This window comes from Pleurodeles waltl, chromosome 5, assembly GCF_031143425.1.
Source record: "Pleurodeles waltl isolate 20211129_DDA chromosome 5, aPleWal1.hap1.20221129, whole genome shotgun sequence".
Lineage (NCBI taxonomy): Eukaryota > Metazoa > Chordata > Amphibia > Caudata > Salamandridae > Pleurodeles > Pleurodeles waltl.
In genome coordinates, this window is record NC_090444.1 from 1207511512 (window position 1) to 1207539257 (window position 27746).

General features: G+C 45.4%; 1 long non-coding RNA gene across 1 annotated transcript in view; it reads left to right on the forward strand.

Moving 5' to 3' along the window:
• Positions 1-27746, forward strand: part of LOC138297373 (uncharacterized) — a 91264-nt gene that overhangs the window by 18926 nt on the left and 44592 nt on the right. The window contains exons 2-3 of the long non-coding RNA XR_011204063.1: positions 10303-10362; positions 11822-11873. This is a non-coding gene — a long non-coding RNA (uncharacterized lncRNA). The remainder of the gene's footprint in view (positions 1-10302; positions 10363-11821; positions 11874-27746) is intronic.

Sequence of the window (27746 nt, forward strand, 5' to 3'; positions counted from 1 at the left end):
TGAAAGAAAATGTGTCTTCTATTTTTTTCCTTAAACCCATTTTATAAAAAACACACCAAATTACAACTACAGAGAAGAAACCTTAAACATTACCTCCAATACAATGTTATTGTAGGGGTAGAAGAGAGATAGTTTTATAGCAAAAGGTGAGTCATCAGAGAACCTCAGGCGTATCCAATACGTAGTGAAGAAAGGCTCTTATGCACCTGGTAAAGTGGTGGCCAAAAGCTCTGGCAATTTGTGATGTTCCTGGAAGAGTTTCTAGTTATTTCTTGACGGTGGGAATTGTCTTTTTCATGATGTATGAATGAAAAAGGTTTTCCCATTTTCTGGCTAGAAGATACCTGATGTGCTTTCAGCTTTTTTCCAGGTTTCTTCTACGTTCTCTGGTCTCACTTTCGCATCTCTTCAAGCACGTTTAGCTTTCCATTCGTATTTGGTGATTAGACTACTTTTCACAGCCTCTTCACAGAGGTTTATTTTCCCTGCCTTGTAATGCTGCACTTTACACCTTCTTTATATCTCATTCTTACTCTGCCAGCTGTCTTTCCTGCTCTACATGGTAGTCCTAAAATGGGTTATTCAATCTCTCTACAACCTCTCAAAGTATCTCCCCCAACTTTCGGCACCTGGCTATCCTGCCTATGCCTGGGATGGGCTGTGCACGTTTACTTTCTTTTCCATATTTCAGTTGCTAAGCAACAAGCATGCCATCGCCAGCCTATTAAATACTCTCAGGTTATGTTTCAGTTCAACAGCCCTCCAGTGATATCCTCATGTATTGTCATAACGGACCAATGCATGCATGTGCTGACATGATTTCTTCAGTGTGCGTTTTGATACCAGGACAACGCTCACATTCCACGCTGTTTCTTCTGAACGATGCATACCACCATTTTGAACTGGTCTTTTGTCCACTAATCTTTATGGCAACCACGACGGGTACTGCATGCTGCACTAACAGCTTTTCCAGCCTGTCTGTTTCATGATTTTTACCAGACATATTAAATGTACTCTATAAGGCCACTTTTTTACTTTCAGTACAAAATTTAAAAACAAGTAGAGAAAATAGCAGACAAGCTTACACAACATAGGCACCACGGTTGCTGAAGGGGGGGACTTCAAGCCCCACAAGCCCCTGCGAGAAGGAGGGGAGCAGTCACCTGTGGCATAGGGTGACCACCCATCAGTAATTTGCACGGACTGACGGAAATTTAGCCCTGCTGTCCGTTGTCCATGATGCATGGCTTAATGGACTGCATTTGTCCATAATTTTAGTCTTTCGGCAAATGCACAAAAGTTAATTTGACAATTTAGTTTCCCTGCTAGAGTGTAAGGGAGGGAGTCACAGTGCTCTAATCCCAAGGGAGGGGCAGAGAGATAAGAAGCAGTCCTTCTTGCCTGGGTACCTCCTTCCTGAAAGAAATGCTAATGTGTGCCACTGGTAAATCTGCAAATGTAAAGGGGCTTGGAAGCATGTTTTTGCTTTAATGGAAGGTAGTCACTTGTAGCTTTCTGAAGGCAAAGATATTTTCTTTTTACAAGAGGTACTATGAGGGTGTTCCAAGCTGAACTGTGGAGTGTATTTTTTTAATGGTCGGTTATATAAAATGTTTGCACGAGGTATAATATGTATGTTATTGAAATCTATAGTTTATCAGCACTTTTATGTCTAACCTAAATTCATATGTGCATTTCCTGGCAGCCTATATTATGCGGCGTGTAAAACTTGTGTAAAATAATGACTTGCACATTCACAAGAGTGAATCTCTATGCAAGAGTTATTGGCTATGCCAATGTGTTTTAGCCATGTTATACACTAGTGTGGCTGCTGTTCAGCGTGGCTAAAAGTTAGTGCATAGAGGAGAGTGGGGCGGAGTATCTTAGACTGGAATGGCGAAGAGTGGAGTAGAGTGATATGGAGTGACAGAGAGTGTTGTGTTTAGGAGTGGCATACAGTAGATTGGGCTGGTGTAGAGTGCATTGGCATAGAGTGTTGCAGAATACAGTGGTGTAGAGGCATTGACTGCAGCTGCATAGAATTCAGTGGCACACAATAAAGCCAAATAGAATGCAGAGGCATAAAGTGGTGCATAACAGAGTTGAGTGGTGCAGAGTAAAGTGGCATAGAGTGCAGTGGCGTACACTCCACTGGAAGAGTGTGCAGTAGTGTACAGTGGTGTATAGTGCAGTGGCATAGAGAGCAGAGAAGGCTTGAGTGGCATAGAGTACAGTGGCTTAGAATGGTGCAGAGTAAAGTAGCATAGAGAGGTGCAGAGTAGAGTACAGTGCTGTAGAGTGCAGTGGCATAAAGTGGACTGATGTAGAGGAGAGTGGCATAGAGTGTACTGGTATACAATTCAGTAGTACAGAGTAGAGTGGTTAGAGTACAGAGGGGTAAAGTGCTGTGTTGCTGAGTAGAGTAGCATAGACAGTGGCATAGACTACAGTGGTGCAGAGTAGAGTGCAGTGGCATACATGGCAGTTGATGAGAGTGGCTTAGAATGCAGTGGGACAGAGTGGAGTAGAGTGCAGTGGCATGTAGTACAGTGGCATAGAGTGCAATGGTATAGAGTAGATTGTTTCAGAGTAGAGTGAAGTGGCGTAGAGTGGAGAGGTGCAGGGTAGAGTGCAGAAGTGTAGAATGGAAAGGTGGAGGGTAGAGTGCAGTGGCATAAAGTGCACTGCGTAGAGTAGATTGTTTCAGAGTAGAGTGAAGTGGCATAGAGTGGAGTGGTGTAAGGTAGAGTACAGTTTCGAAGAGTGGCATATAGTGTAATGGCATAGAGTAAAGTAGTGTAGAGTGCATTGGCGCTGAATAGATTAGAGTGATGTACACTGCGTTGGTGTAGTGTGCAGGGGCATAGAGTTCAGCGTTACAGAGTAAAGTGCATTGGCATGAGTGTATTGGCAAAGAGTGCAGTGGTGTATAATACAGTGTTGCAGAGTGGCATACAGTGAAGTTTTGCAGATTAGATTGGTGTGGCCCAGACTGGAGTGGTATAGTATACAAAGATGCAGAGCACAGTGGTGTAAAGTGGCATAGAGTGCATTGGCATAGAGTAGAGTCGTACAGAATTGAGTAGAGAGGTTTAGCCTGAAGTGGCATAAAGTGGAGCGGTTTAGAGTGGAGTAGGGTGAAGCATCCTAGAGTGCAGTGGCCTGGAGTGGTAAAAAGTGGAGAGGTGCAGAGTAGGGTGCGGTGGTGTGGAATGACGAAGAGTAGAGTGAAGAGGAGTATGCATGGTCCAGAAGGCTGGCCTTCTATGCAGTGTGGAAAGCTAGGCACACTGTGCAGGAGGTACACGCAACCATATGTTGGTTTACAGGGATAAAAACTAGATCACCTAATGCTCTAATTTTTAAGGTAGCTTGGTCGAGCAGTTAGGCCAATTTTGGAGAAGTGCAAAGAATTTGTTGTACTCACAGTATCAATCATGCAACTCACACACTCAAAGGAATAACTCGAGATCAATTTATAAAAATAATTCAGATTTTTATGTAATTTTTAAGACCAAGATTTTCAAAACTAGTTAAGTACTATTTGAGATGTGAATTTTTGTAGTTTCATAGAAATTGTTTTTTTGGGGTGCAATTACGCACTGTAGGAATCAATGGAAGATCACCTTTAAACATACATATAAAACCTTAGAGTTGGTTTAACAAGTTCTTCTTTTGCAGGTTTGTTGAGGTCATTGGTGGGCACACTGTGCCAACTGGAGAAGTTCAGGCGGCCCCCGGTTCCTGTGGAAGCAGCAATGAAATGCCTCTGGAGTAGGTACAGGGCCACTGCGGGGGACCACTTGGGAAAGCACTGCAGAGGTAAGTTTATAGATGGTTCCTTGGGGTCCCCTTGGAGTGTTGAGATTGTAAGGGGTGGGGTACCCTTAGGGCACAGCAGGTTCCTCTTTGCAGGGCACAGAATGTCCGGGTGCAGAGCGAATCGATTAGCCAGGAGCTGTGCTCAAGGATGCCCTCTGGAGCAGGAAGTAAGTTGGTTCAAGGGTTGCTTGCAGAACAATGGGGGTACTCTGGTGGGAGATCTGGGGTATTCCTGAAGTCCCTGAAGTGGGGCTTCCACCTGGTGCTTTTTCATCCTCAGGGGGTCTGGTTTTCTGGAGGTCCGACGCTGGTTGACCAATTCCCAGGGTATTGGTACAGTTTGATCACTGGAGGGTGCAGTGCCAAACAACTTAGCACCCTTGCATGGTTTGTCCTCGCAATCATCAGTGTTTTGTTGGGTCCAGCTGTGGCTTCTTGTTCGAGAGTTAGTAGCTGGTCAGTGAGGTGACCCTCACTGGCTTCCTGGTTACATGCTGTTGCAGAGTGGTACCTCCACTCTGGAGAGAGTTCTATGCCAATTTTCAAAGCCTGGAGGTCCTCTGGGGTTCTTTAGAGTTTTTACAGTTGCTCAGCAGTTCCTCAGTGGTCCTGGGTGCATTAAGCAGGGTTTGGTGCCTTTTCTTTTTTGCAGCAGGTACACAGTTCTCGTGCCTTGGATCTTCTTGGTTCTTGTCTTCTTTTGTCCATCAAATCTGATTACCTAGTCTAGGGATGCCCACAAAATATTGAATTTAGTGGGTGTTTTAGGGGGTGCCTGGTCGAGACCAATGCAAGACCTACCCTTGAGTGGCTACACCTCCTACAGTGACTACTTCCTGTGGGAAGGGTCACGTCCCTATCCCTGATTGGCTATTTTCCTTCCATTCAAAATGGAGGAAAATGAAATGGAGTGCACACCTCTCAAGGCAACACCTTAGGGGTGGTGCATGCCAGGTGGGGCTACTCCTCCTACACTTTGTGTATATCCAGCCTTTGCTGCCGTCAAAAGTGGGGATTTGCAAAGGTAGTGATCATCTGCTGCTAGCAGCAGGTCTGGGGGTTGAGGCGGTAAGCCCTTTGAAGCTCGCCACCAGGGCAGTGTACGTTCCTGAGGGACGGGGTGTTAGCACCTCCACCCAGGAAGGGCATTGTTTTACACACCAGAGAGACGGATCTCATCCTCAAGGTTTGTAGGTTCGGTGTCTGGCGGTGGAAGGCTGGTCAGGACCAGTCAGCAACCATGCCAGGATAGTTAGCTTTTGCAGGGAGCACCTTTAAGGTGACCCTTGGTTACACTTAGGGATACATCTATTACTGCTACCAGATTGGATTTATCATTCTGAGTTGTTTGATAGCAAACAACCCAGGGATCAGAGTGGTCATCATGTAGCTGGTAAGCTCCTGTTGACCAGTGTCCAGCACATGTATTAAAATGGCTGCTTTGTTCACTCACTAAATCCCAGGATTGGCAAGGACACAGTGGGGGCATTTTGCTCATGCAGCTATGCCCTCACATATAATATGGTGCACCCTGCCTTAGGGCTGGAAGGCCTGCCAGATGGGTGTCTTATCCGTAGTGTATGTAGTTTATGGTGGACAGGGCACACAGGCAGTATGCCAAGTCGAGTTTGTGTTTTAGGTTTGTACCAGGGCACCCAGCCTGCAATGGCAGTGCTGGGTGCATCTGGATTCATGGCCCTAGAGGGGGGCACAATCAGTGCTTTTGCCCTCAGGAACCTACCCTTAGTACCCCATGCCCTGGGTACCTAAGTACCATTTACTTGGGACTTATAGTGGCAACTAAAGGTATTGTCAACTACCTTTGCCATTTTTAGGGAAAGAACACTGGCACAGGGAACCCTGGTTAGCAGGATCCCAATGCTCTCCAGTCCACGTTGCACCCAGAAACCAGGCAAAAGTGGGGGTTACTGCAACAAAGTGCCAGTTTCCCTCATATGGTGTAGTAGCACACTGCCATTACAGACAACATGTTATTACTTGAAATGACCATTACATTGGAAGAGACATACTTTTTACTAATAAAATTAGACAGTGCACAGACGATGATGTGTGGAAAGTGCACCACCAATTGTATTGATTTGTTTCAATCATATTAATTTATTTGTTTCCAGCACAGTTCAGAATTAACAACAATGTGTTCCATTTGTGTTCCTAATTCTGATATATTCTGAAATTCTCTCATAGTTCATTTAAATGTTGTCATGTGACTGAAAACTCTTTACTACCCCAGTATCCAGCAAGATTGTCACATAAATCCTCTCACTTTGAAGTCAGAGAACGAAAAGTAAACATCAAGCTCCCACCACAGTCACAGCAAGACATTTGGCCGTATTCTTTGAATGCACAGCATATGTGATGAGATAAGAGCAAGATTTACAGGCCTTTTTTACAGAAAGGGGTAGTCGGAAGGATACTGTAAATATGGTTTGGGCAAGAGAAGGGATGAACTCTAGCTGGACAGCCTAAAGCATTTAAATAAAGCAAATTGAAAGCAATGAATGTGAGTTACAAACCACAAAGCCAATGGCAAGCAATGGGTGGAATGCACTCCCAGGGAAGCTCTCTGAATGTACTTAAAGTGGCAGCCAGCGGGATACTTTGTGGGGAAAGTCCAGTATTTGAGCCCACTCTGTATCTTGCAGAGGTTTGGCCACATCAGTCTCCCAGGAAGTATGGCGAGAAGCCCTGCAGTGGTCTCCATGTGGCAGGAAAGGTCTATACACCCATCTTATAAGTTTGCTTCCAGTCCCTACAGTGTAGAGCTTCTGGCACACCTCATGTGGGGTTAGTGATAGGTGGCAGACATAAAATAGGGCATTTAATGATTGGTTACGGTGTTCCTAAGTAAGGAGTTGAACTGGGTGAAGATGGTATTCTGCCACAAGGGTTTGGAAATCTAGTAGCTCGCAATCCACAAACAAATCACCTAATTGTAAGACACCTGCAGCATGGCACTGACAGAGCTGCCCTGAGCACAGCCATCATGTGTGAGTGGAAAGGCCTAGCAGAGGTAGTGCAGGAGCATAGGGTTCTTCATGTCACTGAGCTTATAGGTTCTAGCAAGGAAAGAAAAAGCTGGGCAGGATAACCCCGGATGGTGTTTCCGTAAAGCAGTCAGTAGGAAACCATGAGTAGTGCAGTAAGCTCTCCTTAAAGTCTCTATGGATAAACCCCATCTTATGCGGGGGCAAGACAGTCAGCAAGCCACCTCTTAGAGCTGTGCAGCTAAATAATAGCGTTCTAAGTCTAGATGGCCTGATCCACCAGCAGTTACAGGTAGCAGTAGTAGAAAGAGCTACCCGACGGCACCTCAGCAACCAAATCTGATGTGTGGCGGGTCTGAAGAAAGAATGAGGGATGAGCAGAGGAAGGTTTGCAGAGTAAAACAATAATCGGGTAGCACACCATCTTCATTAGTGCCACATGGTCCACTACTGAAAGCGGAGAGAACACCAAAAAGCAAACTGGGTTTGGAGGGACCATGTCGCTCTGCCCACATTTCCACTGTGCGAATCAGTGGGGAAATGGTAGATATCAATCCCTGTGTATAGAACGGTAACTGGTTCCCAGTGCAATCTGAGGTCTAATTGTATATAAAGGAGAAAACAGTACCATATGTTAAACAAACACTAATTACATTTTAAAACCTTTCTCATGTTCTTACATTTTGTTTTTGCAATTTACGTCCCAAATATTTTGAAGAGTCTCCATGTACTTTGACACTTAGGGATGGGCCAGATCACTGGTTTGACTTTTGCTCAAGTGCAAAATCATTTTACGACATGGGCAGAGTGGACAATTGCCCTGCATAACCTTGCAAGGGGTCTGGCCCCTGCTCACCCTTCAGAAGCACAAACAGTGGACCATTGCACCGAAAGAGCTTGTCAGGGCTTGTGGGTGCTGCTTGTTCAACCCCTTGATGGTGGCTCTTAAGTTTCTCTCCTCTCTGTTAAGACAACTTCTCAGATGCGCAATACCTTCCAATACTCTTGGTGGACTCATCTTGTCAGATTTTAGGTGTTGTTCCACCTTGTTCTCTTCCTTATTTATCCAGTTCTTAGCAAAAACCCTTTGAAAATTTGCTATTCTGATCTCGATTTCATCCTCCTCTGTTAATCTCTTTGAATGGTAGTCTGGGCTCCCAGTTCTGAGATAAATGTAGAGTCCTTGATGTACATTCTAGTGCTGTGAGAGTAAAGACAAGTTGTGTGTACCTCACATCCTGACATTAGGTGTGAGACTGTCGCCCACACCATCTGGGTAGCCTCATTAATATTTTTTATTGTCCACTGGAAGCTGAGGTGAGCCAGATGTTTTTGTTCAACTTGTTTGAACTAGCATAATGTCACTTACCTTAGCTTTTTCCCAACTGTTTGCCAGGGGTTTTAAAATGTTTAGAAACATAATCAGAATTTTTTTGTTGCTTTCTTTCCAAGAAAGATGGGTAGATTTGGGTACGGGTGATGGCCTTGGCACAGTGCTGAAGGGCATTAATTTAGTACTGAAAAGGGATGTAATGTAGGCACCTGAATGTAGCATACCAGGAGGCAATCACAAAAATTACCACAGTGAATAAATAGTGCTATGTAGAAAATAGTTAATAAATGCACAGATAACATAGTGGGCTATGACCTATCCTTGGATGTGTCTGTAAAACTTATGTTTGTTCTTGAATTTTTTTCCTGAATTTTGACCCGTTGTCCTGAATATTTTACAGTCCTGTCCAGAATTTGCCTCCACGCCAAGTGGCAACCCTACTGTGACACCTGAGCTCCATATAGCGCATTCACTTCTCCTACTTCGTGTGACACCACGCTGCTGCAGGGGAGACTCCAATCCCCACCAACCCCCTGCAAAAAGGAGGAGGAGCACAGGCACCTGAGTGCTATATAGCGCATTAACCTCTCCCACTGTGCTGGACACCACGGTGCAGGGGTATTCCATGCCCAATAACAGAGGATACAACAAGGAGGAGCTCTGGCACCTGAGTCACCTGAGCGCTTTATAGTGCATTCACCTCTCTTTCTGTTGGACACCACAGTTGCTGCAGGGGGTCTCCAAGCCACCCAACCCATGCAAGAGGAGGAGGGGTGCAAGCATCTAAGGCACTGTAGTGCTATACTGTATAGTGCATTGAGTTCTCCCCTGCGTGGGACAACACTGTTACTGCAGGGGGTATTCCAATCCCCACCAGCCCCTGCAAGAAGGAGGAGGAGGGGTGCAGGCACTGCAGTGCTATTTAGAAGTAGCAGCTCATGGGGCACGGAAGGAGCAGGGAAGAGGGGGGATGAACATGAATTACATTTTTGTTTTTTTAAAACAACCACTTACCTCACCGCTGAGCCACTCCTCTCCTCCATCGCAGGCTGCAGGCACAGGCTCCCTGTGCAGAACAGTGTCAGGATTGGTGGTAGCACCCAACCAGGGTGCTCCCAGACAGACTGGGAGCCTGTGCATGCTCTTTCCAGCCCGGCAACTGTGTTGCTGTGATGGAGAGAGCCTACTGTGCATGTGTGTTTGGCCGGCCCTAGACGGCTGGCCAAACGTGCATGCACAGTGATAGGGAGTGCACAGCACTTCTCTTCACTGCTCGTCACCCCGTGGCCCCACCCCTTTACCAGAAAATGATAATAAACTCAGTTTATTTTTGTTTTCTGGTAAAGGTTTTGCATCTGCCGCTGCTTGAAGGGGGCAGCCCTCCTCCCCACTAACAGAGGAGCTGCCCCTGATCCTTGGATCATAGAACAAGTGTGTCTGTGTTGAGGGGAATATAAATGTGCATGTTGGTATCCCTTCCTGGACCAAAAATTGTATATCATGGCAACAATGGCTGGCCACACAGTTTTAGCAAGACTTGCATAATGTTATTCAGTTAATGTGTAGGTAGGGACAACTAAATGAACAGCCATGGCATAATACTTAAGTGTGTGTGCCTTGTAATGGCACACACATATTAGAAACAAGAAACAAGGGTGAATCAATGCATCCCTTAACACTTTGCAATACTCACACAACCCCTGGGCATTTGTCACTCTTTTAATACTGATAATGAGTTAGGTGTCTTCAACATCTGGGGCAGGGTCAAAAGCAATGGGTGTTACAATGGGATGGCCACTGCAACAACCATTACATGCCTCTCAGATTCAGAATACTGTGTCATGCAGCCTCTTATGGTCGTGGAGGAATAAAGCAACAACACAGCTACATGACTATTCCATGTACATATGGTTCAGTTAAATGCACCACAGGAGTGTCAGGGAAAGTAATACTTTGTTGGTGCCAGGGTCTCCGTTATCTGGCCATATGTCTCACAGACAGATTATATATGTTTGACAGTTGTTCAGATCTACCATTAGGTTGACTTGCTCACTCAGCTTAAGAAGTTTATTTTGAAACTGTTATCCATGCACAGAAATGTCCAAATATCACAAAGCCATGCTTTCCTTTCATGTATTGCAGGTGGGCCTCCACCCTAAATCAGTGGAGAGGTGTCCAGATTCTAAGACCCCAATGCTCCCAGTAAGTGTCACCTTGTGCGTCCCGTGTGGCATTCTAGGGTTTTGTGTGAGACAGGCTTATGTGTGCAATGCAGTGACTAAATATATTTTGTGGCCAATGAAATGAAATCATCTGAGTTAGGATGTTGACGTCATGTCTGATGCAATGTTGAAGATTGAGAATCAGTTGATTGTTGCCCAAAAGGCAACGTGTGATGCTATGGAATTGTGGGTGTTAGGAAATGGAAAGCATGCCCACATATACATTTATGTCAATCATGTTAGGTGTCAGAGCTGCTGTTTATCTGATTATCATGCCTGTTGCCAACAAATTTGTCACTGCACTTTTGACAGCACTGTGTGCCACACATAGCATTCACTTACTCATGAAATGGTACAGATGAGGTAAATGTCTTGAGGTCTCTAGGTGGCTTATGTAGGAGACACTTGCACCACTGGTGCCTCACTACTCTTCAAATTTTAAGTGAGGCAGCAGTCATGCAAGGAGCCTTATTGTCCTGGCCAGCTGTCAGTAGAATACAAAATGAAAAGACAACTCAGCCCCAGATGGTTGTGGAAAATGTGTACGGATTGTAGCAAGCTACATCTCTGCAGAATTACCAACATGGTCTACCCATCATGATAGTTGTGAGTGTTCTTGGTTACATCACATGTGCATATAATGTGAATGCTAAGTGTGTACCTGGTACTTAGGAGATGTCTGACATGCATGTACATATGTTGTTCAATAGATAGGAATACTGTAGCTACACCCAGTGCAGTGCCAATCTTACTGTGCCCCCATAGGCACCCATACAGCCACCATGTGTGTGCCTGCAGCATTGCACATTTTGTACAACATAGCACAGGGTAAGGGGCAATAGTTTTGAAATCTGTAGACAACTTTGATGTGCTGTTCAGGCTTTGCCAAAACTATATGGGCACTTTGCCCTAATTGTACATGTGGGCACATTGTGGGCAATGGTGTGCCCCCTTGTAACGCGTGCTCTGAGCAGGTGTTAACCCAGGACACATGAATGAAGATTTATCTATCCTTAGAATTACCAGTGATAAGTTCCCTATTGTCCTACCAGATGACCCCCACCTTGCATCCATGATGCTTGGCAATGCTTGATGTAGCACCAGGGGTGTCAAAGTGATTGACTGCATACAAACTGCTGCATATTGACAATGGCACAGGGATTCTGGACTTTTTGGGCCACTTCATCCTCACTAGTTTGATCACACAAATGTTGAGCAAGGATGGAGTAGTCTACTTACCTCTGGGCCTTGATGGTCAACAATGGATAGTCGTTACCCCAGTGACATGTACATAATACCATAGATGGCTGGTATGAATTTGGTATAGATTTGGAGTCAGGGTGGACTGCATGTTTCATATGAGGATGCTGTGTACATTGCATGTCTGTTCTACCTCCACCCAATGCTGTATTTGATGCTTTATTCTCTTCATATTCCAGCTGCCAATATGACTCCATCAGAAAAACATGCTTTCAAGAAGCAGGCTGACAGGTACAGGAACATATTGGAGGTGAACGCCGGGTAACAAAGGATGGAGAGGAGATTTAGGAAGGAGAAAGTCACTGGGGCTTGGCATGCATTCACACATGGGGACCTCTGCTACAGCCAACAACAAAGCAGGCCACATCAGGGGAAAAAAAAATCTATGGTAAGGGGGGCCTTAGCCGCTGCTACCCCCTCCACATCTCCTGCACCGGTCTCTAGCTAGGCACCCCTACAGCCACCTGCTCCAGCCACAACATCTAGCTTTGAGTGAGACATGAGTTGTGACATGGCCAACATGATGGCCAGATTAGACAAGTTGGAGAAAGACAATTAAAAAAATGGTATGTTGCTCAAGTACTGCAAGAAAAAATTGAAAAAGTATAGTTGGGGGCGTTTAGTTCATTTTTTAATTTGGGGGGTTGGGTGCAGGTTATTTTGGGGTTTCTATGTAAAAATATATATATATATATATATATATATTAAGAAATCTAAAAAAATATTTTAGAAAAATTATATATTTGTTTAGTACATAGGTTGAGTTAGTACATGTGTAGCCTTAGTTTATGTTGTACTACTCGTACCTTGTCTCTTAAGGGGGAGTGGGGGGGACAATGTTTAGAGTGTGATGGTGCATGTGTAAGATACGTTTAGAATAGAATAGACAGGTTTAGGTGTCAGTTACGAAAAGTTAGTGTAGGTTAGTTTAGTTTAGGGTGGTGTATAGGGTAGGTTTATATATGATGTTCTTAAACCTGTTAGTATTAGACAATTATCTCTCCGTGTTGATTGAGTGTCTGGGTGTTCTTATGTGCACACTGGCCAAGATGGAGGAATGCTTTTGGGTATGCTTACTGTTTTGATTTCCATGGATAAACATGTGCATCCCCTATGACCAAGGAGCTGTAAGATAGCTTGATAAATGATATCAGCTATTCAAAACATTTGTCATCCACAGCTCCAGCCATTCACTTTGTGTGTGTACACAGACTCTTTGACAGGTAGGTATGGAACTTCAACTGTCATTGCTGGGGCCGGGCAGATTTATAGTTGGGAAGTGTGGCACACATGACATCAGCCATTTTAGAGTATGTATCCTGCCACACTGACAGCTGTCTATCACTGATGAAATTCACCTCTTCTGAACCACATGTATTAGATGTAAGTGTGCTCTCATCTGGGTAATCTTCCTGACACTTGGTACCGACCCATACATGCCATATGTCAACTTCCATGGATAACTGTTCCATACATGTATTTAAAGCTTTGTACGTTGGTTGTTGGCCCCACACCAGCATTTACCTTTCTCGTGTTACGATTCTAGTGTGTGGCTTTGTGTCTGACAGTTAAGCACACATGTAAATAGGTTCTGTTCTCATTGACATTGCTTCACACAATGCATACATTTAGATGACTTGATGGATCACAGTAAATGTAGAAATGTTACATGTGAACAAGGAGATTTATTTACAGGTGCAAGTGAATATTCCAATGCTATACAATGTCCTGTTCACAGACCCCATGAGAAATCCAGAGCCATTTGTTGTACATTCAGAGTCCAAAGGTGAGCAACATGTCATGAGACATGGTTAGGAGGACTGTCCATTAGTGAGGAGGCGTACAAATTGCCAATAAGTATGATTAAAGAAAATGACAGAAAGTAGCAAACAAGTCAACAGTAGTTGAGTAAGGAGAGAACATTGCCAGCTGTCAGAACACTTGCATGATCTTAAGTACAGAATTAAGGAGATTACTGTCCATGTGGCACAGACTGGTGCTACGGGTGGTTTTACGTGTGAATGTAGTTCCTTCCACATCTTCATCCTCTGATGTTTGTGGTGCCTTTTGTGCCATGGGTGGTACTGTTGCTGAGATTGAAGGGGCCACACACACATCAGGGGACAGAGATGTGGAGTCAAAGATCCTGGCAGCTGCCATTTGTGGCAACACCTAAGGCATCATTGCAGCAAGGAGGAACTGCTGATTTCTCAACACCACAGCAACGTCATGGTGGTAGGCAGCCATGTTTTCCCTGAGGGAGGCCACTTCCTGCAGTATGAACTCCAGGGTATTTTGTATAGCCCCCAGCCTGTTGTCTATCATGCTGCTGCCACCTTGAAATGGCAATTGTTGATGCCTCTGCCTCATGGCAGCAGCTATGTCAGCCAGGGACATCTGGATTCCACATAGCAGGGAGTGGGTGCCTTGGATGGCAGACGAGTTGTCCTTATTTGGACTGAGGCACCTCTGCACTCCCTCTAGGCTGCCTGCCATTGTCTCCATCCCCACCTGCACCTGCGTGGCCAGCTCCCACTGGACTCCTACCGCTAGCCTCTGAAACGTGATGTCTGGGTCCTCGGAGTCCAGGACTGTGTCATGATAGCTGGTGCTGTGTGTTGGTAGGTGGGTGGTTCATGTGGAGACCCTACAATGCTGTGTGTTCTCCCTGTGTCTGGAGGTGGTGCCTTGAGGAAACCTATAACATCCTGGAGAGTCTTGTCATTGATGGTCGGCAGCTGGTCATCCATGTCATCTGTAAAATCCAGGACAGGCAGGTAGGCAGGAGGTAAGGCATCATCCTCTGCAATGAGATGGTGAAATGTCAATCTCAGTCTGTAGTGGCTATTGACAAAGCACATCATTTATTTGCTACAAGAGGCTCAGTGACATGTTACAAACCCCAAGTTGTACCTATAAATTGTTTGTTGCATTTTGCATCATACATGGGGCAAGCTTTCAAGGTATTTTCTGCTTAGTTCCCACACCACCAACTTCCTTGCAGGCTCCTTGGACATGGAACTGACACCATGGTGGCACATAAATCACCCTTCCTATTCACCATTGTGGACATTCCCACAGTTGTGTAATGTGTGCTGTCACAAAATTGGTGTTATGATTCTTTGGCACCATGAATGATGTCACTATTGCAACAAAGCATAGGTTGGTCCAATGCTTACAATGCTTGTGTTACAGTCTCATCTGCCTCTACCAGGCCCCACACATGTGCTATTTGGGAGGGACAGTCCAACCATTAGGGATTGTCTCCCCCATTAGTTTGCCCCTCCCTACATTTAAGACATTTCCTTGCATACAACATATCGGCCACACGCACATGTTGGGCTGAGGATGTAGAATGTGGATCAATGCATTCTTATTGAGAGTTAGTTGATGTGGCACAACGGGATTGTGCAGCTTGGAGCCACATGGGCAACTCTTTGTATGATGGTACAGTAGCATTACGGGCTAGTGACATGGTGCCAGTAGTGCTCTTTTGATGCCACTTGTGGCAGTTCTTACGCACGTAGATGTCCCATTAGCAGTACATGAACCATTCCCACAACACAGTCAACATTATAACATGGTGAGATTGCAGCTATTTGTACTGCTGCACAAATTATGGTCACAGACATGCCCCATGTGTTGTATGAGATCACTTTTGTGTCCATTCCCCTATGGCCCATGGAGGTGTGTGGAGTTGTTGTTGGACACTTAAGGCCTGATATTTCTGAAGTGGCATAGCGCAGTGCAGCAATCCTTATGAGTTGCACGGCGCAGCACTGATTTCGAATCGCAGGAATGTGCCATGTTTACTGGGATACTGCACACTCCTGTGTTTTCCCCTGCGCCAGCGCAGATCTGTTCTCCCTGCACCAACTCAGACATCATTGCACCATAGTGAAGGGGTGCCTGCATTGAAGGGATTGATTGTTTATATGCAGGGAGGTGTCCCTTCCCGCACATGTTCAAGAAATTGTGGCCGGGTGGCATTCCTCTGTGTGCTGCTGGATGCTGCACACATGAGAAGGCCAATGTCTCAAGGAGGTAGGAAAGCTTTTCTCCTTTTCCCACCATCCTGACACCACTCCTTGGGTGGTCTTGACTTTAGTCACAGTCTATGAAGGACATGTTGTGTTGGGGCATTGACATACATAATGGGTGTTGTTGTGGCATAGCCATTGACACACTGATTGCACATCCATTCCCGGCAATGTGCTGCATATTTACAGGGTGGTGTAAAGCCTTACTAAATTACTTATGTCCATGTTGTGTATATGTCGGAATGCATTGTGCAACCAGAGCATCACTGCAAGTGTGGCTTGGGTGGAGATGAGACATTTTGATTCAGGGCCTATGTGTTCGGATGCAACCCTTAAGCATGTATTGAGCGTGTCCTTTGTGCCCCCCCCTGCCATTTGAGAGATTCCAGATGGTCCCCCTCGCAACTTACCCTTCATTTGTTGTAGTTCTGGGTAGTCTGTGTGTCCTGCGATTCCAGTGGCCAGCTCCTCTGGGATGGGCGCTGCCATCATCTCCTCATCTCATCCAGGTCACCATGTGGTGCTGGACTTCCACCTCCTGTCTGCAGTGCTGCCTTTCGGTTTCTGGCCAGTTTCTCCTTAGTTCTACACTTGCAATCATGCCAGCTCTTCTTGCAATCATTGACAGTTCTCCTCACCTCCGTCACACTGTTCACTTTGTCTAATATTGCCTGCCACATGGCCTCTCTCCTACCAATTGGCAATTTGGAGGTGACGAAGAGCTGATGTTGGTGGTCCGTAACCTCTTCGACCAAGATGTCATGCTCCTCCTCACTAAAGCAACAATTCCTCTTCCTCTTCTCCTTCTCCTGGGACTTTTGAAGACTTTTCCGGCTGGTGCGTGGCTGAATGGGATCTCCCTGTGGTCTCTCGTGTCCGGTATTCTGTTTCTTGACTTCCCAAAAGTTTTGTTCTCACTAGTGCAATTTGTTTCCGCTAATGCAATTAAATATGGCGCAAACCTATTTTGCATCAAAATAACGTGCCGCAAAATGGTCTAGCACTACTTTGGCAGCATTAGCATCATGTTTCCATACGGTATGTCGCAATGGTTAAAGTCATTTTGTTTATGCTAACCATTCCTTAGCACCATTGTGCGTCATTTTTTAAATATGGAGCAAAGATGGTACTAGGGAATGATGTAAGCTCGCATTACATTTTTAGACACACAACTGCACTAGCACAGTTGTGCATCATTTTTCTTAAATCAGGTCCTGAATGCTTCCAACTTCTTCTTCAGCATGCATCATACGGTAGGCAAACCAGTGGCCATCTTGGATTATCAGCAATGTGATTTGCTTCTACAGAAGGATGGTTGAGCTAAGGATCATACAAATGAGAGCTGATGAGCCACTTGGTGGGTCATAGCATGTCTGTCAAAGCGCTCCCACCCCCAAATGGCTCCTCCTCACTGGGTCCCACTTAAAACCATCTAACTCAGTACCCCTTCTGCCACTTGCTTGGTTCACTATAGCTAAGGAGCAGCATTACAGCAGCCATGCTGGCTTTGCTGCCTGCTGGACATTCACTTTCAGTGTGGCATATCACTGACCCTGACTCCAGTAGATGCTGAGTGCATAAGCCCAGTGACAACTGCTTTGCTAAGTTATTGAGGTACAATGTGTTGGTTGTAAATATGATGTTAATTTTCCTTCACTTATGCTTATTTGTGAAGGATGTAAGCTGCAGCTTTTGCTACATTGGTGGACTATTGGCAGTAACAGCACTGCAGAAGGCGGCTGCTAGCCCAGTGGTCTGCTGCTGTATTGGCAACAAGCTGGTTAGTGCCATGTCAGGACTAAGCATATGGTGCACGGGAATGCCTACTGATGTCATTAGTAAAGTACCACTAAATACTGCCCGCAGGGAGCTACTTGGGGTGATGAGGAGGCTCCCGCGCTTGTGGGTGTTTCCTTTTGCATGAAGGGTGAAAATAAGCAGTATTGACTGCGTGATAATGGAGATGTACTACTTTTTACAATTTCACCAGTAAGCAACTAAAGTTGAAAATTATATAACTGTATCTATCAAAACTGAACGTCCTCGCTGTATTTGTTCTATATCCTCTTTTTTAGCTATCAGTTGAGCCCTGATTACAGCTAAAGCAGTCTCCACCTGAATTAAAAATGAAAAGCAAGAGTAAATCCTGTGGTGTGGCCTGCTGTCCTATGGTCTAATTTTTGCTGGGCCTTACAATCATCCACCAGTACCTGACTCGCTTTTTGGAAATCAGATTAGGAGGTTTGCCTCCTGATCTTCCTCATTAGGCGAGCGGAATCTATTAAACATTTAACGAGAAAAAGCCAGCCTCCCAGAAACAGGGCCTTATCTCCACTTCTAGCTCATTCCCCTAAACATAGAAAAGGGGAAATTTCATCTACTATGTTAAATGAAGGCATAGAGTTATAAACAATATTCTAGCTTAATTGTTTTACAGCATGTCTATATGGTTTATCTAGTAATACTACCCTACTGAGCCTGAAGAAATGAAAGAAATATCGTTTCAGCATTTAACAGACAGAGATAAAGCATCCTAACCCGGGGGAAACAATTCAAGGACTTGCCTGGTACTCTCGAGGCCTTAGGAAACATAGTGTAAAGTACAGAAGATAAGACAGCCAATTTATGTTATTCCCGATTACCTATCCATGGGGAAAGACAAAGAGAAATCGTATCAGTGTCATATTTACATGGAAGGATATAAAATGAATCTCCAATAGACGGAATTATAATTTTGCTCATGTGAACTGCATTTTTTTTTATCATTAATGAAATGTAGTTGAACAAACTTGGCTTTAAAACAAAATTGCACAATAGAAGTTACCAGGCCAAAGCACTTTCCATCACTGTCTGGGAAAGGTATTCGCTAATGCACTTCAGGGATCGGATTAGCATTGTTTTACTAGTTGAAAGATTTCTCATAGGTCTACAAACTTGCTTTTGTCATTGTATTACCTGTACTGCTGACAAGGATGTTATGCGATGTGTTCAGAACAAGTCTAAATGGAAATGTGTTAAGGCGTGATTTGAACAAATTTAAAACTAGAGTCTTATTTGAATTCCCCAAAACCTATTTACTTTATTGCTTGAATGCCTGCCAAGCTACCAAATCAGTCCAAAAAATATGGAATAATGTTCAACGAGCATGCTTTGAAATGATTCCTGGCTGTTGTTTTTTAAATAATTTGTGTTTAGGATGATTTGAGATGGGAACGTGCTTCTCAATGTAGTTGTGACCCAGCAGAAACAGCATATGGCACTTTGAAGGACGATTAATTTGATAATTTTTGATGGGTGTAATTAGGTCTAATGGGTGTAATGAATGTTGCGTTTTCTGCTTCAGTTTAAGAGACAAATACACATAAGCTGGGAACTGGAATAATAAAATAAAGACCCAGTGAATGGGTGAAGATATTAGGATAAGCACTGTGACAGTAAAATCCAGCATGTTGCTATAATAAGCTGAACACACATAAAGGACGTCGAGGGTCTATCTAAGGGAAACAAAAAAGTAGGCCCTGATTTATCCTTTTTAGCGCCGCATTTGCGTCATTTTGTGACGCATAATCGGCGCAAATTTACAAAATATAATTGTATTTTGTAAGTTTGTGCCGCTTTTGCGTCAAAAAATGATGCAAATGCGGCGCTAAAAAAGTATAAATCAGGCCTGTAGTCTTCAGCAAGTGGTGATCTCTTGGAATGTAGTCTTTTAAGGAACAAAATCCTCAACCACCCTTAGGTGACGTGCTTTATCATCGGGTTCCTCCTGTCACTGGTGGCAAATGTGGTGATGAAGTGGGCTACAACTCTTCCAAACAGAAGAGGAGACACTTTACTACTTGTCATTTTCAAGAGCTGGGTCACAGTGATCAGGATATTTTTTGGGCAGTGAATGTTAAACCAGTCTGGATCCCCATAGGGACAGCAGGACAAACTTTCATAGTCAATTTGGAACAACAATGGGTTTTCAGGCTCAAAACCCACGTATCAGGTCTTAACAATGTGATTTCCATGAACATCCTCGTGTGATCCTCTGTCTTGATATTGCCCTTTCTCAGTAAATGCAATGCTGATATGTTTTTTCCAACTTGTCTTGGTGCCTTATGTCTTATTTAAATTGAAGTACCATAGTCATTGATATTTGAATAGAGTTATCAGCAATGAATGCCCATGTTTCTTTGTTGACTTTTTTGCATCTTTAAACAGTTTGGCTTTGATTCCAACTGATACAGATACTAATGGGAATCCAAATGCAGGGTGCTGAAGCAGTTCAAGCCATTACCTGCTATTCCTCTTGATTTTATATTTGAAAGGTCCTATAAAAAATACATATTGAGACTATTTTCTGTGACACGTGGGGTAATTAGCGGTGCAGGGTTTGAGTTATAGCTACCATAGGGCACAAGTAATAGTTACTTCTAATAACTTTAACAGCTTCGACTTTATGGTCTAGTGTGTGGAAATTCCCGTCTTTCTTATAATGTCTCTGCAACGTCCGTGTAACCTTCAGATTTTTAGTGAATTTCTAAGGCTTTTTTTAAATGGTGGGGGCTTAGCCTCAGGGTCAAGCCCTGCTGCCAACCCCCCATGTGCATTGAACTCCATTCCACAAGGGAAAAACGTGGAGAATGCACTAAACAAATGGGGGGGAAAGCAAGAAGAAAGCAATGAAAACTAGGGAAATGCAAGGAGAAGGCACACACAAAAACAAGGAAAAAAGCAAGGCGAAAGCAGTAAAAACGAGGGAAAAGCAAGGAGAAGGCACACAAAAAATCAAGGAAAAAAACAAAAAGAAAGCAGTGAGAATAAGGGAAAAGCAAGGCGAAGGCACCCAAAGAACTAGAATAAAGCAAAGAGAAAACAGTGTCCACTGTGATTTCATGGCATTTTTTCAATAAAATGTTTTTGACCCCCTGCAGGGTCTCTATGGGGCTCCACCACAAGGCCTAGGGTATCAGGGTATTCCTACCCTGCCCACCCTGCCCCCGTCTGTTTTTTAAAAACTTTTTTCTTGGGACTTTGCTGAGTTCAACTCCCAAGATGTCTGCCAGCACTTCCTGGTTGACGTTCTGGGAGACAATCAGATCTCAGCATATCTATATTTCTTTTTCCATTAATATCTCCAAAACTACTTGATGGATTTAGACCAAATCACAAAAAAGATCTTTCTGGGCAAAGATCTAGCCCTCTGCAAAATGTGGTGCAATTCCATTCAGTGATTCAGGTTGTAGTCGTGTCTAGAATTTCTATTCCAAATAACATGGCAAACACATTTTTTGGCCCTTCTTTATTCTCGGCCCCCACTTGATGGCCCAACCCAAAACCTTCCATGCAGAACTAGACAAAGAAGGGCGCTCTTTTTGGAATAGGGCCTTTAGGTGTGTTCTGTATTATTTGGGGCGCTGTTAGTTGGGTATTTAAATCCCCCTTTTTTGGCCCTCTGTGTGACCTACTGACATATTAAGTGAGTCAACAGAAGTCCTTGAATCAAACATTTATTCATTGCATCTCCATGAGTCCTGTCACTTTCAGATGCTGACTGTCAAGTTCCTTGGAATGCTGATGACGTGATCAACTTTATGAGAGAAGGAAGATGGAAGGAGGGAATCCAAGGAGAATGAAAGTAGATTTTGGACAGGAACAGGATATACATTACAACATGTCTATTAGAAATTTACATGAAGGAAACTGCAGGTAGATATTTGAATGGGAAAAGTACCTCCTATGTCACGAGGGACTTAGCTTAAGTGCAAAAAGAGACCTCTATTGTCCGTGACTTCAAGCTTTCCCATCTTTGTGATAGTATTCCTGCTGGGACATAGAACAGACAGGACTTGTAAAACATATAATTGAATATTCCCTCTCAAATGTGTCCAGAAATATTTGACTGGTACGTTCCAAACATTCAGGGGGTCATTCTAACCCTGGCGGTCCAAGACCGCCAGGGCTAAAATGACGGGGGCACGGCCAACAGGCTGGCGGTGCCCCGCTGGGCATTCTGACCGCGGCGGTTTGGCCGCGGTCAGAAGTGGAAAACCGGCGGTCTCCCGCCGGTTTTCCGCTGCCCAAATGAATCCTCCATGCGCCGCCATGGAGGATTCTGACACCCCATACCGCCATCCTGTTCCTGGCGGTTCTCCCGCAAGGAACAGGATGGCGGTATGGGGTGTCGCGGGGCCCCTGGGGGCACCTGCAGTGCCCATGCCAATGGCATGGGCACTGCAGGGGCCCCCGTAAGAGGGCCCCAATAAGAATTTCAGTGTCTGCTTTGCAGACACTGAAATTTGCGACGGGTGCAACTGCACCCGTCGCACCTTCCCACTCCGCCGGCTCAATTCTGAGCCGGCGTCCTCGTGGGAAGGGTGTTTTGCACTGGGCTGGCGGGCGGCCTTTTGGCGGTCGCCCGCCAGCCCAGTGCAAAACCCAAAATACCCTCAGCGGTCTTTCGACCGCGGAGCGGTATTTTGGAGGGGGGAACTCTGGCGGGCGGCCTCCGCCACCCGCCAGGGTGAGAATCACCCCCTCAGTCTCTTAACCAGTGCAGGCAACTATGGGAGAGTAGTATCTCTACGACTAATGGCAATGCAGCCCAGTGAACTTTGGATATCCCAGTCATCTGTTTTGGTTCTTTGTATTTTTTAGTGTCCTAGGGCCTGTTGACACCCTCACTAACATTGGAACAGAGCTAAAAAAGTACTTTGGTTTAATATTAGAAATGTTGGCTTTGAAGTCATGGGCATCCGGATAATCAACTTACAAGCTACCTGTGCCACTGGCAGCACTACACATAAAGGTGAATTAGGGGCAAAATGGAAAATGAAAGAGGAGTACGAGGGGCTTAACAGACCTAGTGAGAGTTAGCAATACCCTTTGTGTGTGGTTAGGACACTATTCAGATGTAAGTGAGAAGCACTTTTACCACTCCCTGCCAGGGAAGGCTATCCATTTGCAGATGAATGCAGATGTATCCACTGTCACACTAAGCTCTTCCTGTGTTGTGTCTGTCTGGAGAGTGTAGCTGTCACCTTAACCCAGATATGTATTAAGAGTCAGGCTAAGGCACAGAATGGTTAAAGTAAGAAAATGCCAACTTTCTAAAAGTTGTATTTTCAGACTTGCAATTTGAAAATCAACTTTACCAAAAGATGTATTTTTAGATTGTGAGTCCAGAGCCACACAAAACTCCATATTTCAATTTGTGTCCCAATTGGAAATTACACTTAAGATATGTTTTAAGGTAACCCCCATGTTATCCTATGGGAGAGCTTGTCCTTGTAATTAATGGTGAATTTAAGGGGTTTTCACTTTCTGGACATGTTAAACTCAAAAGTACATTTTCAACTTTTTAAATACACTGCACTATCAAAAACCTACGCCTCCCCAGGTGAGGCATAATGAGGATAAATAGCTTTATTTCTTCTTGATTTTTCCCTTTTCCATGTGCGCCTCATTATGTGGCATTTAAAGAAACATGAAAATGCCTCAGGGAATTGTTTTTGTGCAGGAAGTTGCCCCTTCCTGCACAGAAACAATCCTACATGCAACAGAGGCAACCTTGCATCATGCTACAATGGTGTCTGTGTTTGCGCTAGGCAGCACATTGTGCCCCAGAACCGGAGAAAGAAAGGAATGCACCATATTAGGATAAATATGGTGCATTCCTCCCCTTTCCTTGTGACTCACCGCAGAAAAGTGACTTGCTACGCTGCCTCACTTGGCCATAAATACGGCCCTAACTTTAATATGTTGTGTTGTTTCACCAAACTTTCAGTAAGAATAACATCACCGCCCACATGGCACCATATAGATCCTGTATATCTCACAAAATACAGCTGACGCAGATGCCAGTCTGAAAGTCATGCACAAAAAATGGCACATGTCTTTTAGAGTCACAGAAATAACTAAAGTATCAGAGAATGGCGCAACACCATTTGGTGGTCTCCAACCTTAATATCACAGGTTGATTTCTCACATTAAATTATGCACAATTTGCCTGTTATTAGTACTGGGGTATGCCACAATGACGACATTATGGCCCTCATTATGACATTGCCGGTAACAGTTCCACCACGCCGGCGATGTCGGTCGGACCACAGCCAAGCTGACGGTGCTAACTGCTATATTACGTCCACAGTGGTCAACCCACTGAAACTAAGCCAGTTTGCTCACAGGCCCCAACTTGACTCCTGACAGCCTAATGGCTTCCACAAGGTAGGGACATCAATGGGGCAGGCAGGCACCTCAAGGGTCTGTGGGTGGGGGTTTGGGTTTGGGAGGAGGGTCCTTGGGCTCTGGTTTGGGAGGGGGCTCCTTTGGCTTTGGTCTGGGAGTGGGTGGGGGTTTCAGCTTTGTTCTGGGTGGTGGGGCAGGGGCTTTGGATCCATGTTTTGGGCAGGGTTTTTGGGGGGAACAGGGGAAGGCTGCTTCACTGGTGGAGGGGCAGCAGAGGTAGAAGGGGGGTCATGGGAGGACTTGAAGGTGGAGGGACTAGGCTTGGGGAGGGAACCATGAGGGCAAGGGGCAGCACGGTGTGCGACAGGCTCAGGGAACAGGTCAAAGCGGGCAAGGAAAAGCTTCTTAGGAACAAGGGGAATGGATTGAGACACAGGTCTGGGAGTGGAGGCAGAGGGAGTGATTGTGGGACATCTAGGTGTGCTGGATATGGGTGCAGATGTATGCAGAGTATGTATGTGTGAGGTGGAGGAATGTTGAGTGTCTGAGTGCAGGCGTTTATGTGTCTTGGGAGGAGGGGGAAAGGAAGCTGTGAGTGGACAGACAGGTCGTGTAGATTAATGTTGGGGTGGTGTTTGTATGTAAGGTGGGTGTGCTGCATGTGTGAGTGATGGTGGTTGTGGTGAGTGAATATGTGGTGCATGGGGTGCATGTATGAGTATGTGCTGTTGTGATAACTGAGGGCAAAGTGGTGACAGGAACTGGGAATGAGAATGCAGTGCTGGCAGGTGTGAGTGGTGATGTGACTGCAAGGGAGAAGGTGCTGGGGGACAGGGAAGGTAATGCCTGATGATCTGTCTCCTTTTGTGTGTTGAGCGTGTGCATGCTTGTGATGTGATTTGAGGTGCCTGTGTTTGTCTTTGCGTACCTTGTCTGTTGATTTGGGTGAGTGCTTGTCTGTATGTGTGACTTGTCTGGGAGGGCTCTGGGATGGGGCACAGGTAGCAGGAGGGAGAACGGAAGTACTAGGGACACTGGCTGCCGTCAATGAAGAGGCCAGAGCCTGAAAAGATCTTCATAGGCAAGTCAAGGTACAGTGAATCTCCTCCAGGTAGGCATTAGTCTGCTGCATCTGGGATGCCAGGCCCTGGATGGCATTCACAATGGTTGGCTGCCCTACATAGATGGACCTCAGGAGATCAATAGCCTCAGCATTGAGGGCAGCTGGGCTGACTGGGGCAGGGGCAGAGGTCCCTGTGGCGAAGGAGACACCCACCTTCCTGGTGAGCGGGCACAGGCAACTGGGTGGGGAGCTACTGGTAGGGTGGTGCTGGTAAGGGGGGTGCCGGACGAGGATAGTGCTGGGATGCTTCCATCAGAGAAGGAATCTGTGGTATTTGCTCCAGTCTCCCCCGTGGTGCTCCACTCTCCCTCCGTCCCCCTGCTCCCCTTGGCTTCAGCAGTCTCTGCCTCCTGAGTCCCATTGCCTGCAGCCTCCCCACTCACCAGTGGCCCTACTCCTTCACCTGCTAATCCAAATGCACACAAGTATAGGATAGTACACATAGGAGGGGAGGGAGTAAAAAAGAGTTGAGCATAGGGTCAATACCAATTCCCATTGCACATTTGTACATTTCAACAACATGACTCTATGAACATCCCTGAATGCAGTGTCTATAACGTCAATAGACATTTCCGTACACCCACTGTGCATTTACTATGATGTGCATAAACAATGATGGTACCACTACAATAACACTCAGGTACTACTCTACACTGTTAGGGCTCTTGTACACAGGATCATTACTGTAAGAATTCTGTCCATGAGTGACATTTGTGCAATGTCATACCTACCTGTGTCACTCATAATGGACATGTATAGATAGGTCTGGGACCCAACCTAAGATCCTTTATGTCCATGTCAAATCCTACAATTTGGCACTGTAAAAATGCCATGACAACCTGTTGCTCAGATGCTCACCTATCACAGCTACTACTGTTCACAGCACATGTATCCTACCTACATTAACTGTTATGCCTACAGTAGACATCCTTGATCCCATGGCTAACACACACATACAGTCTAAAGCAAACTGTATAGGAACTGTACTTTGTCACTCACCCCCTTGTGGCTGCTGTGTTGCCTTCAAGTGCCCATCCAACTCCGGGTAGACCACTGCCAGTATGAGGGCCATCAGACGGGTCAGGGTTAGACGGGCACCTCTTCCTCGTTGGGAGAATGCCCTAACTGGGCCTCTGTGGTCTTCCGGACCCAGCGTCTCAGGTCCTCCCACCGCTTCCTGCAGTGGGTGTTCTGCCAGATATGGACACCCAGGGTCCGTGCTTCCTTGGCACTGGCTTTCCACAATCCTTACTTCTGATGGGCGCTGACCTGCATGGGCGACACAAAAGGAAAGGCACATTAATGTAGACCTGACAACCTATGGCATTCATAGGCCTACAAACAGTACACATATCAGCATCATACAGGACGTCCACAACATTCCTAGCAGTCATATCCGATGGTACACCCTCCACTGTAACATCCAGCATACACGCACTATAACACACTTACATATCCATGTAGCAACAAATGTACCATAATGCGACCTACTTGCTGTTCTGGAGCCCCATACAGCTTTATGTACAGGGGTAGGACCACATCCACAAGTTTTTCCAGTTCTTCCGATGTGAAGGTGGGGGCCCTATCCCATGTAACACGTGCCATCGTGGCATCCAGGAACATGATGCAGCAGCACACTCAGTGGAGGTCTTGATGGGTTGAGAGTCAGAAGTCAAGTGAGATACACTGTTGAAAATGGCGGTCAAGGCCACAGCGGTCTGCACCGTCACCGCCGGCGGTAGTCGTCATTGGTCCCTGAATGCCATAGACATCAATGTTAACCAATGAGGAGTTGCACTGCGGTTCCAAAAGGCCTACCGCCAGGAAGGCACACGCCGGTGGAATGAGCTCACTGACATCTGTCCCCTGCATGCAGGACAGGCAGCAGCCATTTTTCACTGCAACTGATACAAATACATAAACTCATAGCATCACTACTCATTTCCATCATGGACATGTGATGAGTTACACCCTGGGACAGTGTAAATTACAATCAGGCAGTATGAACTTGGAGTGCTCACAGATTCAGGAAATGACATCATGACAGTGTGGAAATAAACTCACATATTGATGGTGACTGCACACTAGCAGTGACAGACAAGCATCCCAATGATGTCATCCATATTTAAACCCCAGATGTATGTGCAACTAGCATGGGAATTACAAACGGCTCAGCACATTGAGGTCTGCTTTGCATGCAACAAGTAGAAGCATATGTTATGTTGTTTTTTCCATTTGTAATCCTGCAGTAGGATGCATGACTGGTAATAGTTGTCATACTTGTGTTGTATACCATGTATAGATTGCGACCATGTGGAGGGTGAAGAATGCACCTGTGCACCGGTCCCTGGTTGACTTGGCAATGATGGAAGAATGCCACATCATCTCCCACTGTCCACTGAACCGTGCTACAATCAGGGAGCTGTGTACCCAGTTGGAGTCTGATCTGCTGCCAGCCATTTGACAACCTACAGCCATTCCTCCAGCTGCTTAGCTGACCGGTACATCTCCCAGGTGATTGCAAGGTTTCCAGGGTCTGTCCATGATTCGTACATGCACAGGAACAAAGTGTCCTACGGTTGATGGCGCCTCTACAAAGACTGAGGGCCTACCTCTTCTGTGAGTATGAGGAGTGTATATGTAATTACTGTTACACCAGACTAACTTCTCAGTCTGTATGTGACATAGTGGAATGTAAATTTAAGTTTACCCAATCCACAGATTATTCATGTTATCCCAGTCTCTCCTGGCTTCTGACCCCGGTGAGGA